General features: G+C 36.1%; 1 long non-coding RNA gene across 1 annotated transcript in view; it reads right to left on the bottom strand.

Annotated features, from left to right (window-relative positions):
- The window catches only part of LOC107704471 (uncharacterized), a 24,947-nt gene extending 9,144 nt beyond the window's left edge, over positions 1 to 15,803 (bottom strand). Inside the window, exons 1-3 of the long non-coding RNA XR_001635963.1 lie at positions 15,751 to 15,803; positions 13,008 to 13,122; positions 4,751 to 4,927 (exon numbers count right to left, since the gene is read on the bottom strand). This is a non-coding gene — a long non-coding RNA (uncharacterized LOC107704471). The remainder of the gene's footprint in view (positions 1 to 4,750; positions 4,928 to 13,007; positions 13,123 to 15,750) is intronic.
- Between the last annotated feature and the right edge of the window lie 377 nt (positions 15,804 to 16,180).

The raw sequence follows: 16,180 nt of genomic DNA, 5'->3' as shown, positions 1-16,180 counted from the left end.
CAGAACTGCAGTGACACTTAATTCACTATTTAAGCTGGTCTACTGGTCTTATTGTGATTCATTATGATTTTTGTGTCTCAAACTGTATGCACAATTTCAGACACTGTTAGAACTTCATCTAAGGATAAGATTTATCACAAAGGGGCATTGGTCAACATGTTAAACTGAATATACTCAATTCCTCCAGTGGTCTGAATCAGGAGAGAAATCTGCACTGATCAAGCACAAGCCAAAACAGCTCTAAACAAACATGTGGCTGGATTTTGATGTGAGAGACAACAGGAGATGCACTTTTTCACTGGAGGAAGCATTATTATGGATTATGGACTCGCATTTTAGTTAAATACATCTTAATGCTGGATTTGTTTCAGCTTTTGTCTTCTCCAGATGTTAACTGATGGACTGGAGTGCTGTGGATTATTGTGATGTTTTTATCAGCTGTTTGGACTCTCATTCTGACGGCACCCATTCACTTGCAGTGAGACACTGATGCAATGCTACATTTCTCCAAATCTGATGAAGAAACAAACTCATCTAGAACCTCGATGTCCTGAGAGTGAGCACATCACCTAAACATCAGGACTTTGATCATCGATCACCTCTGCGGTCTCATTTATAAAATGCATATACGAGCGGAATATCATCAGTTTTGGAGAGAAGAGTGAGAAGCCAGTTCTGTCCTCCAATATCTCAACAAACAACTGAACCGCTGGCAGACGTTCTGATAGACAACATTCAACTGGAAACCATTCAGAAGTTGTATGAATCTTTTCTAAGAAGGTTTGAAGCTGTCTTAAAGGCAAATGCTGGTAAAACAGTGTCTGTTGGCAGTAGTGTGCTTGTCCAGCAGGTGTCAGTGTTTTCCCTCACATCATCGTCTAGCGTTCAGTGAAGTGTTGCCAGGTCCACGGTTGGTTGAAGTGACCCTAATAATGTGATATTTAGCCCCTGGAATGAGAATTTTACCAGGGGAACCCTGCCAAAAAATGTGTATTTTACCCCTCGGAATGCGATTGGGCGGGTTTTGTTGTGAAAACCTTGCAACCCTGGTTCAGTGTGTCATGGTCCGTTCAGACGCTTCATTGATGTTTCTTCATGATCTTCAGGATGATCAGGGCTCCAGCAATGTGGAAAGGGAATGTTCTCAAACATCTGCTGTCCAAACCTCAAAACATCTCACATTTCTCATCATCTTCACATTGAATTACACTAGAAACCTTCACTGTGGAAAACCGGAAGAACTCGACAGTTCCCGCCTAAAGTACGATCAACAAGGGTTTAGTAGAGATGCTATGACATGTTCCCTATTATCCAGAGACTACTAAATTGTCCCTAGCAATAACAAAGTGTTTCAAACACACGAGCACAGTTCAGCTGAATGATAAAGTTTATCCTCTTTAACTTTATGATGTTCTGTTGTCTTGTGTTCATCTGCTGCTCTCATTTGCCATTTTTACATTGACTATCACTCTATAGAGACTCATACAATCAGATACAACATAATTTCTCAAATATTAATTACAATATATATAAACTGAACATTCACATCAATGGTGTGAGAGACTGGATGCTTTCAGCTGATTTCTATTGAACTGTCAGCAACTGAACTGCAGCTCAAACTATTTCAGATATAGTGAATTAAGCTACAAACTCGATCATATAACATGTGTTTTGAGCTGCAGCTCGTCACATTAATGCAGTGTTTCACTAGTTTGCAGTAAACCAGTTACCTCATCTGATTATGTTCGTAGATTTAAGTGTTGGATTTTATCTTTGGAATGGAAATATGGATATTTTATTTTAAATATCATACTTTTTTGCTTATTTCAGTTAATGTCATAAAACTAGCGAGCTAAGCCAGTTAGTAGTGCGTTTACATGGACATCAGTAATCTAATTATTTACCTTATTCTGAATAAGACAATATTATGATTAAGGTGTTTACATGAATTGCATTTTTTGAATATTCCTTTCATGTTCCCGTTTTACATGTTATACATAGATTGATTAATGGCCCACGTCATTACGTTCCCATGCGACGCCATCCGACGTTCCCTCCAGAATTTCACGCAACAACAGTTTGTCTTCGGTACCATACAGTTTTGGGTTTCATTTTTAATTTTACGAAAGCTTCAAGTGCAGTTAATTACATGTCATGCTATACGTAAAAACAGACGACGATGGATAAAAATGTGCCTTCTTGCTTTTAGTTTGCGTCAAACGGTTGACCACTGCCATGTGTGTAAAGTCCTACACTACGGTAATAGTGTGATTAAGGTGTGTAGACTTTAATAATGCGATTAAAATAGAATACTCCACATGTCTTAAAGGGGTCATATGATTTTAAATCAATTTGTGTTTACTTCGAGTATGACTTTAGCCGGATTAAGGTAATCAAAAATCTCTGTTTACAAGGTAGATTCTTAATCATAGTATTGTCTTAATCGTGTTAATATCGGATTATTGTTGTCCATGTAAACGTACTCTGTCGTGTAAACATGACTGAAGACGAGGAAAGAGAAACAGACGAACCGATTCAATTGAGTGAGTCATTTACGCTGAACCGCTCCGATTGATTCAAACTCGTGACTTCATTCAGTTCAAGCGATTCACTAGCAAAGACAAGTTCAAAACAGCCATGCATTTTCGTATTTCGACATCGCTTGTAATGATTTTAAAAAGCACGCAGTGATGGCAGAAACTGAGCTTTTCGAAACTCCGAATCAGTTAAACCATTGCGTCGCAAAATGATTCACTGTTTCGAAGAGCTCCAATCGGATCGCGAATCATTTGAATCAGATCGGGACCGAACGCGAATCGCCAATCTTTTTTTCTGATTTATTTTTTTATTAAACGGTACAAATCATCAAACCATTAAGGCAGTACATGTATAAAAACAAAACAAAGGAAAAAGAAAGAAAGAAAGAAAATATACACAAATACAAACCCTTTAAGAAAATTAATCATGCTTTTACTATAGTAAAAGTGTACTAACCATGTGTGTGTGTGTGTGTGTGTGTGTGTGGGTGCGTGCGTGCATGTGTGTATTTTGTATATTTACTACAAATACCATGGTTAAACTATGGTTAGTGTAGCAAAGCCATGGTCAATTTGTGGTTACCGTAGTTTAACTATAGTAATACCATATTGGCCCGAATATAAGACGACCCTGATTATAAGACGACCCCAATACTATGATATACCATTAAAAAAAATAAAAACAGGTAGCCCATCTGAATTAGGACATTTAGGCTATCCATCTAATAGTAGCCTACCAACATCTTATTAACAGTAGAAGTTAAATCTTACTGTAGTCTTCAAATCTGGGTACTGTCTTACGTTTTAAAATCACAAAGAGAGTTTGGTCCCATCAGGCTAACGTGACAGTCACGACTCATGCAGCTGTAAGCTTTTCTTCTTTACAACACGCATTACATTACGTATTTCATAGCACACTCGTTTTATGCGTATTTGGCGCCACCTATTGTTGTGGGTGTATTATTGACATGTCAAAGTCTAGACCCTGAATATAAGACGACCGCGTTTTTTCAGATGTATTTCCAAGAAAAAATCATCGTCTTATATTCGGTCAATACGGTAGTTTTCATCTTAAGAGGACACGTATGATGAATATAGAGACTGTTTTCACACAGTTTTCCTGACCAAAGTTTGATTGAAACTTTCATAATCACGTTATCCATCAGAGAGACGCTGGTGTGTGACTAATGTATGGAGTGTGATTTAAATACATGCATATGCTAATGACATGCATTAGTATGCAAAGAGTGAATGTCAAGGATTTAACGTTTTAAAACAAAAGAACGTGTTTGGCCTAAACATGTTAATGCTGCAGATCACTGATATAATATTCTGTTATATTATCAAATGATCCATTATCCTTGATGATATTTGCATACATGTTGTATTATGATTGCTGATGTAGCTCTGAGTTGCTGCTCATCTGTATGATGAAAATCTGCATCATCTTGTGAATCAGAGAATAATATGAGAAACAGACAGCAGAGCATGCATCAGACTGACTGTGCATCAGGATGCAGATGTGAGCTGATGTGTGTGTGTGTGTGTGTGTGTGTGTGTGTGTGTGTGTGTGTGTGTTTTTTTTTTAATCTAAAAATGCAGAAAGTTTCCTGTGAGGGGTAGGTTTAGGGGTAGGGTTGGTGTAGGGCAATAGAATATACGGTTTGTACAGTATAAAAACCATTACGCCTATGGAGAGTCCCCATAAACCATAAAAAAAAACCTCTGTGTGTGTGTGTGTGTGAGAGAGAGAGAGAGTGTTTGAGAGTATTATGGGTTTTAGATTTGTGTTGTACATAGAAAGAAAATTATTATTAAAATGTTCAGAGCAGAACCAGAATGTGGGTCGAGCTCTCTCTCCTGGAGCGACCCGAGTGTGAGTCTGTGTGTGATGGAAAGTTTAACAGGCTCATATGGCAGTCATTACTGCAGAGTTAAACAAATGACACTGATGCCTCTAGTGTTCACTAGTGAAACTACACACACACTCACACTTACACACACACACACACACACACACACACACACTCACACTCACACACACACACAGCTAGTTTCACGTTTTACAGCATCAGTGAACTTTACTCAGTCTTTGCCAAGTTAGTTAGTCATCACTAGTACTAGTGCTGATAGTGATGTGATGAAACTCCAGCATCAAATCACTCACTTCTCACATGCAAACGTGTTAAAAAAATATAAAAAATCACAAATACCCCTAAACGTTTCCTCTCTCTGTCATTCAGTATGAAGTGTTGTAATGTTTTTGTGCGGCTGGATTTTCCCTCTTTGTTGTCATTGAACTTTTCCTTCATTTCCATGGATTCCGTCGGCAGAATGACTCACTGAATCCGGACGCTGATCTCAGATCATCAGATTTTCCTTCAGCTGACCTACAGAAACACAAGACATTTAAGATGATTTCATCATTTAAAAAATTAGTTTCATCCTGTGTACATATACTGCCATAAATTATATATATATATATAAATTTATTATATTTTATATGTTTAAGTAACATAGTGATCAAATCCATTTTGTGCAACATTCAGTGACATTAAAAATGAATTGAAATCAAACATGCATTTTTCTGCACTCAGTGAAAACAGTAATAATTACTTCCATCCCTAACATGTGCTACACAGACACTCATTTTCACAGAGATATTCTTCCATTAATGGATAAAACAGCATTCACGCACACAAACAAACATCTGGGGAGGAATTTCACACAGTGAACGACCCTCAGATCATTTCACTGCATGCAGCGTTCATTTAGACCCGTATTCTATGCTGTTATTCATTTGGATCCAATTTTGTAATGCAACTTTTTCATTTTTCTGTCTTTCCTTACTTATGTATGCCTGTGTAACTGTTTGATGTGTAATACTTTTCAAGTTTTTAATACTCTAATCAACATGGGCATGGACAAATATGGATGCTTTATGCAAATGTGTGTATGTATATATACATACATATATATATATATATATATATATATAAACAAAACAATAATCACAGGGCACCGTTTTATTATAGTTAACAATAACTAAAACCATAAAAAATATTAAATAAAAATTAAGTGAAATAAATAAATTCAGCTACTTGCCAAAGTAAAAATTCTCAAAAATAACACAATTCATGAAAACCACATAAAATTACTCAAATGTAAAATAATCTTAAAATGAATGAGTCAGTTGTGTGTTCTGAGTGCTTTATTGTTCACGCTGCTGACATATGACTGTACTGCCAGTTTTATCAGCAACCATCTCATCAAGTTCGCAGATGACACCTCTGCTGTCGGCCTTATTACCGATAATGATGAGTCGGCATTCAGGAAAGAGGTGGAGAAACTCACAGCCTGGTGCACAACGCACAACTTGGCCCTCAATACCAACAAAACAAAGGAGATGGTCATAGACTTCAGGAGGGCTGGCCAACATCACCATCTCCCTCTAACCATAAACAGCTCTGAGGTGGAGAGGGTTCAAAGCAGCAAGTTTCTGGGGATCCATCTGACAGACAAGCTACCAGAGACAACACTTCAGCTGTCATCAAGAAGGCCCAACAACGCCTTCCCTTCCTTCGCAGGCTGAAGAAGGTGGAACTTCCCATCGCAGCCATGACCCTGTCTTACAGAGGGACAGTTGAGAGCCTGCTGACCTGCTGTATCTCGTCCTGGTTCGGCAGCTGTACAGCGGAGGAGAGACACAATCTCAGCCGGACTGTGAGAACAGCGGAGAAAATAATTGGTGTCTCACTGCCACAGCTACAGGACTCTACACAGAGCGCTGTGTGCGGAGAGCTGGAGGCATCCTGAAGGACTGCACACATCCATGTTATGGATTGTTTACATTGATGCGGTGAGGAAAAAGATCAAGAACAACTCGGCTGTTAAACAGCTTTCTGCCTACAGCAATCAGGCTGCTAAATCAGAGCTTGTGATTTTATTGTGGTTAATTTTTAACACATTTAGAGTACTTTAAATAATTTTACTAGAATATTTATGTTTTAGTATTTTTAAATAATTTCTACTGAAATATCTATGTTTTTATAAGGCACTGAACTGTAAGCTGTGGACGCGTGAAACAATTTCGTTTCTATGTAACAGAAATGACAAATAAAGCATGTATGTATGTATGTATCTATCTATCTATCTATCTATCTATCTATCATTTTTCTAAGTTATAAATAAAACAAAGATTATTGTAATAAAAAATTTGAATGAAAAAAAATACATTAAAAAAACTTTGCCAAGGCAACATTTCTCATTTTCATTTAGTTTATCTTGATGTAGTAAAATACAATAAAAAAATTATTGACTTTTTTAAAAAGCTAATAAAAATGACAAAAATAAACAACAAAAATACTAAAACTTTAACTGAAATCAAAATGAAAACAGAACTGATACTGAAATAATGCTGTGGGTTTCTGTTCCTCACGTTCCTGATGTGGTTCTGTAAATCTGATCCAGCTCACGCTTCTGGTTTCTTTCCTCTCAGTCTGGTTTGAGGCGAGAGTTTTCGGCCACTGCGCAGGGGGCCGACAAACATCAGGAACATCCATCTGATGGAGAACAGCTGAAGTTCCTCATTGATGCAGACGAACCTCAAACATCGCAATAAACCTGCGCAGGGATTCATCACCGTGTTAAAGCAGCACTATGTAACTTTTTCTGTGTTCAAAATTTGCAAAATGTATATAATGAGCGAGTACATCATGAATTCATCTTCCAAACTGCGTTTTTGTCTTATTCCGAATCACTACGGTACACTTATAATAAGTACTTATATTTGGACTATTGTAGCCTTGTCGGGTCGTCACCGCTGCGGAGGAACACATGATGGTATAAAGTCTTTATACCTTGCTTGCCCCAAGGGGGTTCCACAAGGACCTTGCTTGCACCAAGGGGGTTCCACAAGGCTCCATCTTGGGACCAATTTTATTTTCACTTTATATTAATGATTTACCTGGAGTATGTAAAGATGTAAATTTTCATTTGTATGCAGATGATGTAGTAATTTTTAACCATGCTAATAAGTTTGAAAAAGCTTCGATTACTTTGACTTCTGCAATGACCAATGTTCAGGAATGGCTTACCAAATCAGGTTTATTATTGAACACAAAAAAAACTGTGTGTATGATGTTTGCAAAACAGCCAGTAGGGATGACACATTCTAAGGTATTTCTGAGAGGGGAGGAGCTTGAAATTGTTAAAGAGTTTACATCCCTTGGGGTGACTTTGGATTCTGCTTTAACTTTTAAAAGTCATGTGAAAAAGTTGTGTAATATTGTAAAGTTTAATTTAAAGAATTTTAAGTATATTAGGCCATTTTTGACAGTCGGATACCTTGCTTGCCCCAAGGGGGTTCCACAAGGCTCCATCTTGGGACCAATTTTATTTTCAGTTTATATTAATGATTTACCTGGAGTATGTAAAGATGTAAATGTTCATTTGTATGCAGATGATGTAGTAATTTTTACCCATGCTAATAAGTTTGAAAAAGCTTCGATTACTTTGACTTCTGCAATGACCAATGTTCAGGAATGGCTTACCAAATCAGGTTTATTATTGAACACAAAAAAAACTGTGTGTATGATGTTTGCAAAACAGCCAGTAGGGATGACACATTCTAAGGTATTTCTGAGAGGGGAGGAGCTTGAAATTGTTAAAGAGTTTACATCCCTTGGGGTGACTTTGGATTCTGCTTTAACTTTTAAAAGTCATTTGAAAAAGTTGTGTAATATTGTAAAGTTTAATTTAAAGAATTTTAAGTATATTAGGCCATTTTTGACAGTCGGTGCTGCTAGGTTGTATTTATACTCAATGATTTTTTCTCATATTGAGTATTGTTTTAATAGTTGGTCATTTATAAGTGGCACAACTCTAAAGACAATAGAATCATTGTATAAGAAGGCGATAAAAGTGTTAGATAAAAAAAACCCTGTCATTTCATTACTGTAATATTCTAAAAAAAAAACAATCTATTGAGTTTTGAAAATGTAAAAAATTTTTAAATATGCATGTTTTATTTATAAGGTCTTGAATGGGCTTACTCCCCCTCCGTTAATTGAATTTATAAAACCGAGGACAGATCCTATTAGACAGAGGTCTATTACTAGAGGGCACTGTGGGGTGCCATATAGGCGAACATCTTTTGGACAGAAAGTATTATCTGTAATAGGGAGTAAATATTGGAATAGCTTATCAATAAGACAATGTTCTACTTATCATACCTTTAAAGATCATTTCAAAAACTGGCTTATGACGAATCAGTTGTGTAAACATTTTACTTAGAAATTTTAAAATGTCTTTTATGTGCTGTATTTGAGTCTGTGTCCTTGTGTGTACCTGCCTAGGGACTGTGTTGCTATAATCCGGCTTGTTTACATTCTGTATTACTACAAATGTTCATTAACATGCATTGTCCCTAAAAAAATAAATAAACAATAACAATAACATAACTGCGTGAATCGCCATAGACATAAACTTAGAGAAGTAGCTCCGGTTGGAATGTTCTTCCGCGGGATGTGTGCAGTTCTGTTTATTAACTGCTAGACCGCCAAAAGTTACATAGTGCTGCTTTAAAGGAAAGTTCAGCCTCTGAATGATCGTCCTGTCATCGTTTATTCACCCTCACGTCGTTCCAAACCCATATTTGTTCTGCTGTGGAAAACAACAAATATATTTTGAGGAAAAGTCCTGCTCACGGTGAATGAGGACTGAAGCGTTCCAGCTTCAAAACAATGTGAAACACATCATATATGAACTCTTCTGAAGTCATATGATAGATTTCTGACAATTTCAGTCATTATTCACTCTTTTGAGATAATTCTTTTCTATAAACCAGTAGAATCATTTCACAAAACCAGTCTATGTTTATGAACGCTAAACATCTAATTTTAGAAGACTCAGAACATGAAGGTGAGTAAATACTAAATGTTACATTTTACATAAACTATTATAGACTTGTAAGTGTAATCCAGATCAAATTTATAACATTTTCAGTAACTGAAATAATGTAACAATTATCAGATGAAAAACTTAAATAACTTCAACAAAAATTAGAAGCCTTGCTTTAGCAACTAAGTTTAAGTACCAAAATTACTAAAAATGAAATAAAAAATACAGTGAAATATAAACAATTATAAATGACAGAAGCACATAACAAAATAACTTAAACTAAGCTTTAAATGAAAACTGAAATAAAAGCAAATTCATATCAAATACTAGAATATTAATACTAATAATTAATGCTAAATTAACAACGGCAACGAGCAACAAAGTTGTAAAAAAAAGATTATTGGAGCATGTTTTACAGGCAAGTACTATTTCTATGGAAGCTTGTTTCTGCCACTGAATAAAAATTAAAACTTTATATCTCACATTTCTGACCTTTTTTCTCAGAATTGCATCATAAACTTACAAATTGCAAGTTATAGTCAAAATTGTGAGATATAAACTCACAATAAGAAAATAGTCTTTTCTTCCCCAGAATTGGACTTTGCAAGTGAATTCTGAAAAAAGAATTAATAATTGCAATTATGAGTTTATATCATGCAATTGCAAGAAAAAAAGTCAGAATGATAAAAAGTCACTGTTTATTCAGTGGCGAAAACAGGCTTGCATATATTAAGCCTTTTTATTTCAAAATGTGTTTAATTCAATGCTACTTGCCGTTTCTTTGTAACAGTTTGTAAAATCTGCAAGCAGAATCTAAGTGAAAATAGCTACAAAGTAAATCCAGCTCCAAAATTTCTGTATAGACTATATTAGGTGAATTTTATTACATAAGTTTTGACAGATTTTAATAAATAATACTGAATAACCTTTAAAAGACCATCAACAGGTTTTGCTCCAGCTGATTAATAGCTCTGATTATCTGTGATTATTGATGGTCAAACACACACTTTAGTGATGTTCTGCTGATGAAGACGAGGGTCTGTTCCCGCATCTTCATCATTCTGTAGCAGGCGGTCAGAGCGGCTCTTCTGGTCTCGTCTGACAGGAATCTGACATGACAAGCTGAAGAGGACTCAGACCTGATCCCTGATCAATGAACCGGAGCCGAACACACAAGTGTGAGTGCGTGTGTGTGTGTGCGTGTGAGTGTGGGTGTGTGTGTGTGTGTCCGTGTGTGTTTTGACCCATACAATGTATTGTTGGCTATTGCTACAAATATACCCCAGCGACTTAACACTGCTTTTGTGCTCCAGGGTCACATATCAGGATTTACGGGGTTAATCACTTAAATGAGCTCAGAGTGCTGATTAAACACAGACGGCCGTCTCACCTCCGCTACACCCAAGTCAGAGATCTTCAGCGCCCCGTCTGTAGTGAGCAGCAAATTCCCTGGTTTAATATCTTTGTGTACAATTCCCTGGCTGTGCAAGTATTCAAGACCATCCAGAAGCTGGCAAAAGTACCTGAGAGAGACATGGGAAGAACAACGGAGACACAAACGTGTGATTGATGTGTGAAAGACCAGCTGAAGCTCAGCAACTCTGAAAAACACTTGCCAGTAATGCATCCCGATGTAACGCTCTCAAACTCTGAGGATTAAGAATGTACCTGTTTCTTTAGACTCAAACCTGTCAGTGATTTCAGTTCTTAAACATGTTAAGGGTCTGAAAAACAAACTGCAGGTCTAATTCGTAAGCTCAGTTAAAACAGACTCCATCTACATCAAGATGCCAAACACAAATCTACACACATATTATATCTGTGAGAAATAAAAACCAATGTCAAAAGGCTAAAAATAGACATGATGGAAATTTTACAACCCATCAGAGCGGCTGATAGTGACGCACAGAGGCTCAGGGGTTAGTCACTAGTTTTCAGTGACGAGTGTGTGTGTGTGAGTGAGTGTGAGTGAGTGAGTGAGAGAGTGTGTGCGTGTGAGTGTGTGAGAGAGTGTGTGTGTGTGAGTGTGCGTGTGAGTGCGCGTGTGTGTGTGTGCGTGTTGTCATCTCTAAATGTCATGTGTTGCATAAGCAGTAGGTGAGAGCAGTGATGAGTGTTCACATTTTGTTCTGAACAATCATTTCAATCATTTTTACTTATATAATGTAAAAAAAATACAAAATTAAATCAGCTTTTGTATGAAAAAGATGAATCATTGTGAATGATTGACCTGTGACAAAAAATATAGAAAAAAATATTTAATTAAAACACAATATCTGCTCTGACAGATCATATTTTTAAAAAACCTTCTATATAATATAATAAATATAATATAATAATATATTTTTTTATTGAACAGTGCATTGAACCTTTAGACAAAATATTAAAAGTCAATAAAAAAAGTTTCCATATGTGTTTTATGTTTTGTATCATATTGACTCCATCAGGCGTTTATGGCTCATGTAGTCTGATAGAGTGAGAATATGAAGGAAAAACAGCTCAAACTCAGCGAAAATATGAATTTGTTGCAGATGCTGATATTTATATGATGAAATTCTGCAACTTGTTACACACACACACACAGACTTCGTCTATAGCAATCTCTTTGTCCATCAGATGAAAGTACGATTATAAATGAGAAGAGAGAGCATCCATCCATCCATCCATCCATCCATCTTTCCTCTGCTTTCATGAAGGAGTGCACGTATAATCACGCCTCTTCTGTGACTTCAGACGCTCTTTTATGATCTTCCTCTCATGATAAGCGTCTCTGAGTGTGTTTGTGTTCGGGCGAGTGCAGACGGGCTGAGGTGAAGAGAATCACATCACAGGCCAACGAGCAATCAAACCCAACTCATGTACTTTCATTCATTCACTCTTATCAGTGATGATGTTTGTCTTCAGAATCTTTGATCAGAATGTAATTACGCTGAAACACACACTTTACATATCCGAGTTTTTACACAGATTCATCCACATTTACACATCAGTAACGTTTATTAAAGGGACAGTTCACCCAAAACTGAACAGTTTGGTCATCATCTACTCTCTCGTGTTGTTCCAAACCTGTACGAGATTCTTCCTTCTGTTGAACACAAGATATCTTGAAGAGTGTTGGTCACTGAACAGTTGCTGGTAGCCACTGATGTCCAAAGTAAGAAAAAATACTATGTAAGTCAATGGCTACCAGCAACTGTTTGGTTACCAATATTATTTTATTAAAGTTGAAATTAACCACTCCTTTGTTATCTAAGATATAGTTTTTTATTATGAGAAGCCTTGACCATCTCTTGAATATGTCAACAACTTTATATGCGAAACTTTTCATTCACAAACAAAAAATCTTATTTGTCTTCCAACTTTTCTTTTTGAATTCAACATTCTATTTCATCCTTTAGACTTAAAAACAAAAGTGTTAGATTTTTGTGAGCCTATTTAAAGGTGTAAGAAAATAATAAAAGAAAAGAAAATTAAACTAAATAAATAATTTATCTGTGAGGTAATGAGGAGGAAAAAGGATATATATTATTATTCTTGAATAGCAGAAAAATAAATGTGGTAAAGTCAAACCTGAGTCTTTATTTTTCACAATGATGGAGGAGCTCATGGAAACGTGATTTTACAGCAGACGTCAGCGTCGTGTTGGTTTAGAAACAATGAGCTCAGCGTGACAAAACACCGCGATCTGAGAGAAAACAAAGAGACGTTAAAGATGAGAGAGAACATGTTTCATTTCACAAACACACAGAGAGCAGGACATTATCAGTCTGCTCGTTATTCTGCAGCGGGCCGGAACAGTAACACTGATATGATTGTGATCAGTTTTAACACCTGTCTGTTTCCCCTCCCATAATGCCCTGCAGCCTGATCACACACACACACACACACACAGAAATACACACACACACACACACACACACACACTCACACTCTCTCTCTCTCTCTCTCTCTCACACACACACACACACACACACGCACACTAACAGTCGTCCCTCCTCACTCAGCAGCACAGTCAAGAGATGCTTAAAAGCATCAGGAAACTTAAACACACCCACCTTTGTCTCAGGCTTTCTAACAGACTGTGTGTGTGTGTGTGTGTGTGTGTGACTACAGGAAGTTCCAGTAACTGTAAGTTCTGCTGCATGAGACTATAATTCGTCGACAGTAGAGACGTGTCCTCAGCTCAACTCTGTACACACACACACACACACACACACACACACACACACAGCTGTTGAGATACAGAGATTCCCAGAGTATCTGACCGTTACTGCTGACAGCTTTACTGATTACTGAATTTGTTTCTCTCCATCTGTCCATGAAGACAAGAGCTTTTCAGATGCACTAATAGAGATATTTTTGTCAATGATTTTTAATTCTATGGCTGTATTAGGAAAACAAAAGTGAAATAAATGTATATTCATTTAATGAAATCATGTTTCGAGTGAAACGAGGTGTCAAAACATCACATTATATTGTGGGAAAGATGGAAATGTATCAGCCTCCAATTCTTATTTTAGAATCATTTATATACTATTATAGTTATTCAATATTTTTAATATTTTGTATAATCAGTTAATTACATTTTTAGTTAAATTTTAGTTTTTATTTCCTATTAGTAATTTTAGTGCTTCAACTTGAACTTATTTCAGTTACAGCGATATTTTAGTATCATTGAGATACTATTATAGTTTTTATTAATATTTTGAAATTTATCTTCATTTAAATTTTAGTTAAAGTTTTGGTAATTTTGTTATGCGTTTTTACAATTTCTATTAGTTTTATTTTTTTTAACTGTCTAGTTTTTATACATGTTTATTTCAGTTTTAGTTATTTTAAGTTAAACTAAATGTGAATTAAAAAAATGTATAAAAATAAAATAAATATAAAAAATATAAATATAACTATAACAATAATAAAATAAATAAAATAAGTTTACTTTTTTCTATATTTTATTTCAAGTATCAAATTGTATGGTTAAATTTTTTCCACATAATATTTATATTTTCTTTTATTTCAATTAACAAAACTATTTTTTTATAGTTTTAGTTAAAGATAACAACCCAGACAGACAACAGTGATTGAAAAATCCTGCACATCATTAAATCTGAATGGACGCAGGACGAGAGGTTTCCGCAGTGCGTCGCTGCGGTTTGTTACGTGGCTCAGCGTCACGTAGCCTATAAATCTGTCGGGTCAGCGTAACGGGAAACATTTCGACATGACTCTGTTAAAAGTTTGAGGTTTGCACTGCAGCCCCTCAACCCACGGCTGCCACGTGCAGCTGTGTAATTACGGCGCTCACCGCAGGACAAACGATGGAAAGACTGAGGAAAACTGGAGTAATACCAGCGTCTGCTGCTGCTCATTCAGTTTCACTTCAGTCAGATTCTTAAGAGTTCTCAAGAGCTTTATGCTTTCTAAGGGCTTCGACAACACCCTTAAAGAGACAGTCCAAATTCTGTCATCATTTACTAAACAACATATTTTGAGAAATGACCATTTAATGAAAGTCAATGGGGTCCAATATTGTTTGGATCTCAACTGTTCTTCAAAATATCATACAGGTTTGGAATGATGACAGAATGATCATATTTTGGCTCAAAACCCTTTAACAAATGTAAAAAAGTAGCTCGAACAAATATTTTTTTAGTAGAATGAGTCTCGAAAAATTGACCCTTATGACTGGTTTTGTGTTCCAGGGTCACATATATATAATATAGCCTACTAAACACGTTTCTTGACCTTACTTAGATACTCAAGTATTTGTTCAAAACTTGTCCAAATATTGTCCCAACTTTCCAAACCGCCAATAGTTTGGAAAAAGCACCATACAAGTACTTAGCATGAGTCATGTGCTTTATTCCAAGTCTTATGAAATCATACGACAGCTTTGTGTCGGAAAGATAAAAAGAAAGTTATTTATTGAAAATCTAACTCCATGATGCAGGTTCAATACGAGACGTGTCTCAGCAGGTTTGCCCTCGACTGTCAAACATCACTGATTCTTTCGTGATGTCAAACCTGGCCTGGTTTTGCCTGACCTGAACGCAAGAGCGAATGAGATTTGAGACATATACTGCCTACACAAAGCTATTTAAAGCAAAGTGCTTTTTTAGAAAGCAACAGTCCCGTTCTTTTTCAATGCATGAACGAATAGCTTAGACATTATGTAATATTTTGTTTGTGTTTCAAAAAAAGAAAAAATCCATAATATGTACAAATCTTCGGATACATATTTCCAGTGAAGGTCAGTGTTCACTGGAAAAATCAGTGTTGTTGTTTGGATGCATATGTAATTGTCACACTTTACCTAGAGGCATGAAGAACTGGATGCAGAATCAGCATTTCTTATCATCCGAACTCTGAAAACACAAGGTATTTCATGTGTGAAAGCTGTCTCCTTTCCGTGAGAGATCTAGTCTTGAGATATGGGGTAAAAACATCAACACAAAGCATTTTTGTCATGGTGTCTACAGGCTTTGTGTTGAATCGGGACACTGCACCCATATCCAAACACTAACCAACTTACAGTGAGAGATATCAAACTTGGAAAAGATTTTAAGGCAAGACACTATAGGTGAATAAGGAAAAAAATTAATTAGCTACTATACAGCACCATACTTTCCCCAATTGATTAATGACAGTGCAATTATTTTGCATGACAAATTTTCTGAAATGTTATGTTTAAATATGCAAATAATGCATTAAATCGGCACTAATTTGCATACATTTCCTGACCA

Source organism: Sinocyclocheilus anshuiensis, unplaced genomic scaffold (genome assembly GCF_001515605.1).
Source record: "Sinocyclocheilus anshuiensis isolate Anshui unplaced genomic scaffold, SAMN03320099.WGS_v1.1 scaffold1067, whole genome shotgun sequence".
NCBI classification, from domain to species: domain Eukaryota; kingdom Metazoa; phylum Chordata; class Actinopteri; order Cypriniformes; family Cyprinidae; genus Sinocyclocheilus; species Sinocyclocheilus anshuiensis.
Note: the sequence above shows the minus strand (reverse complement) of the source record. Positions and strands in the feature narration are given on the sequence as shown.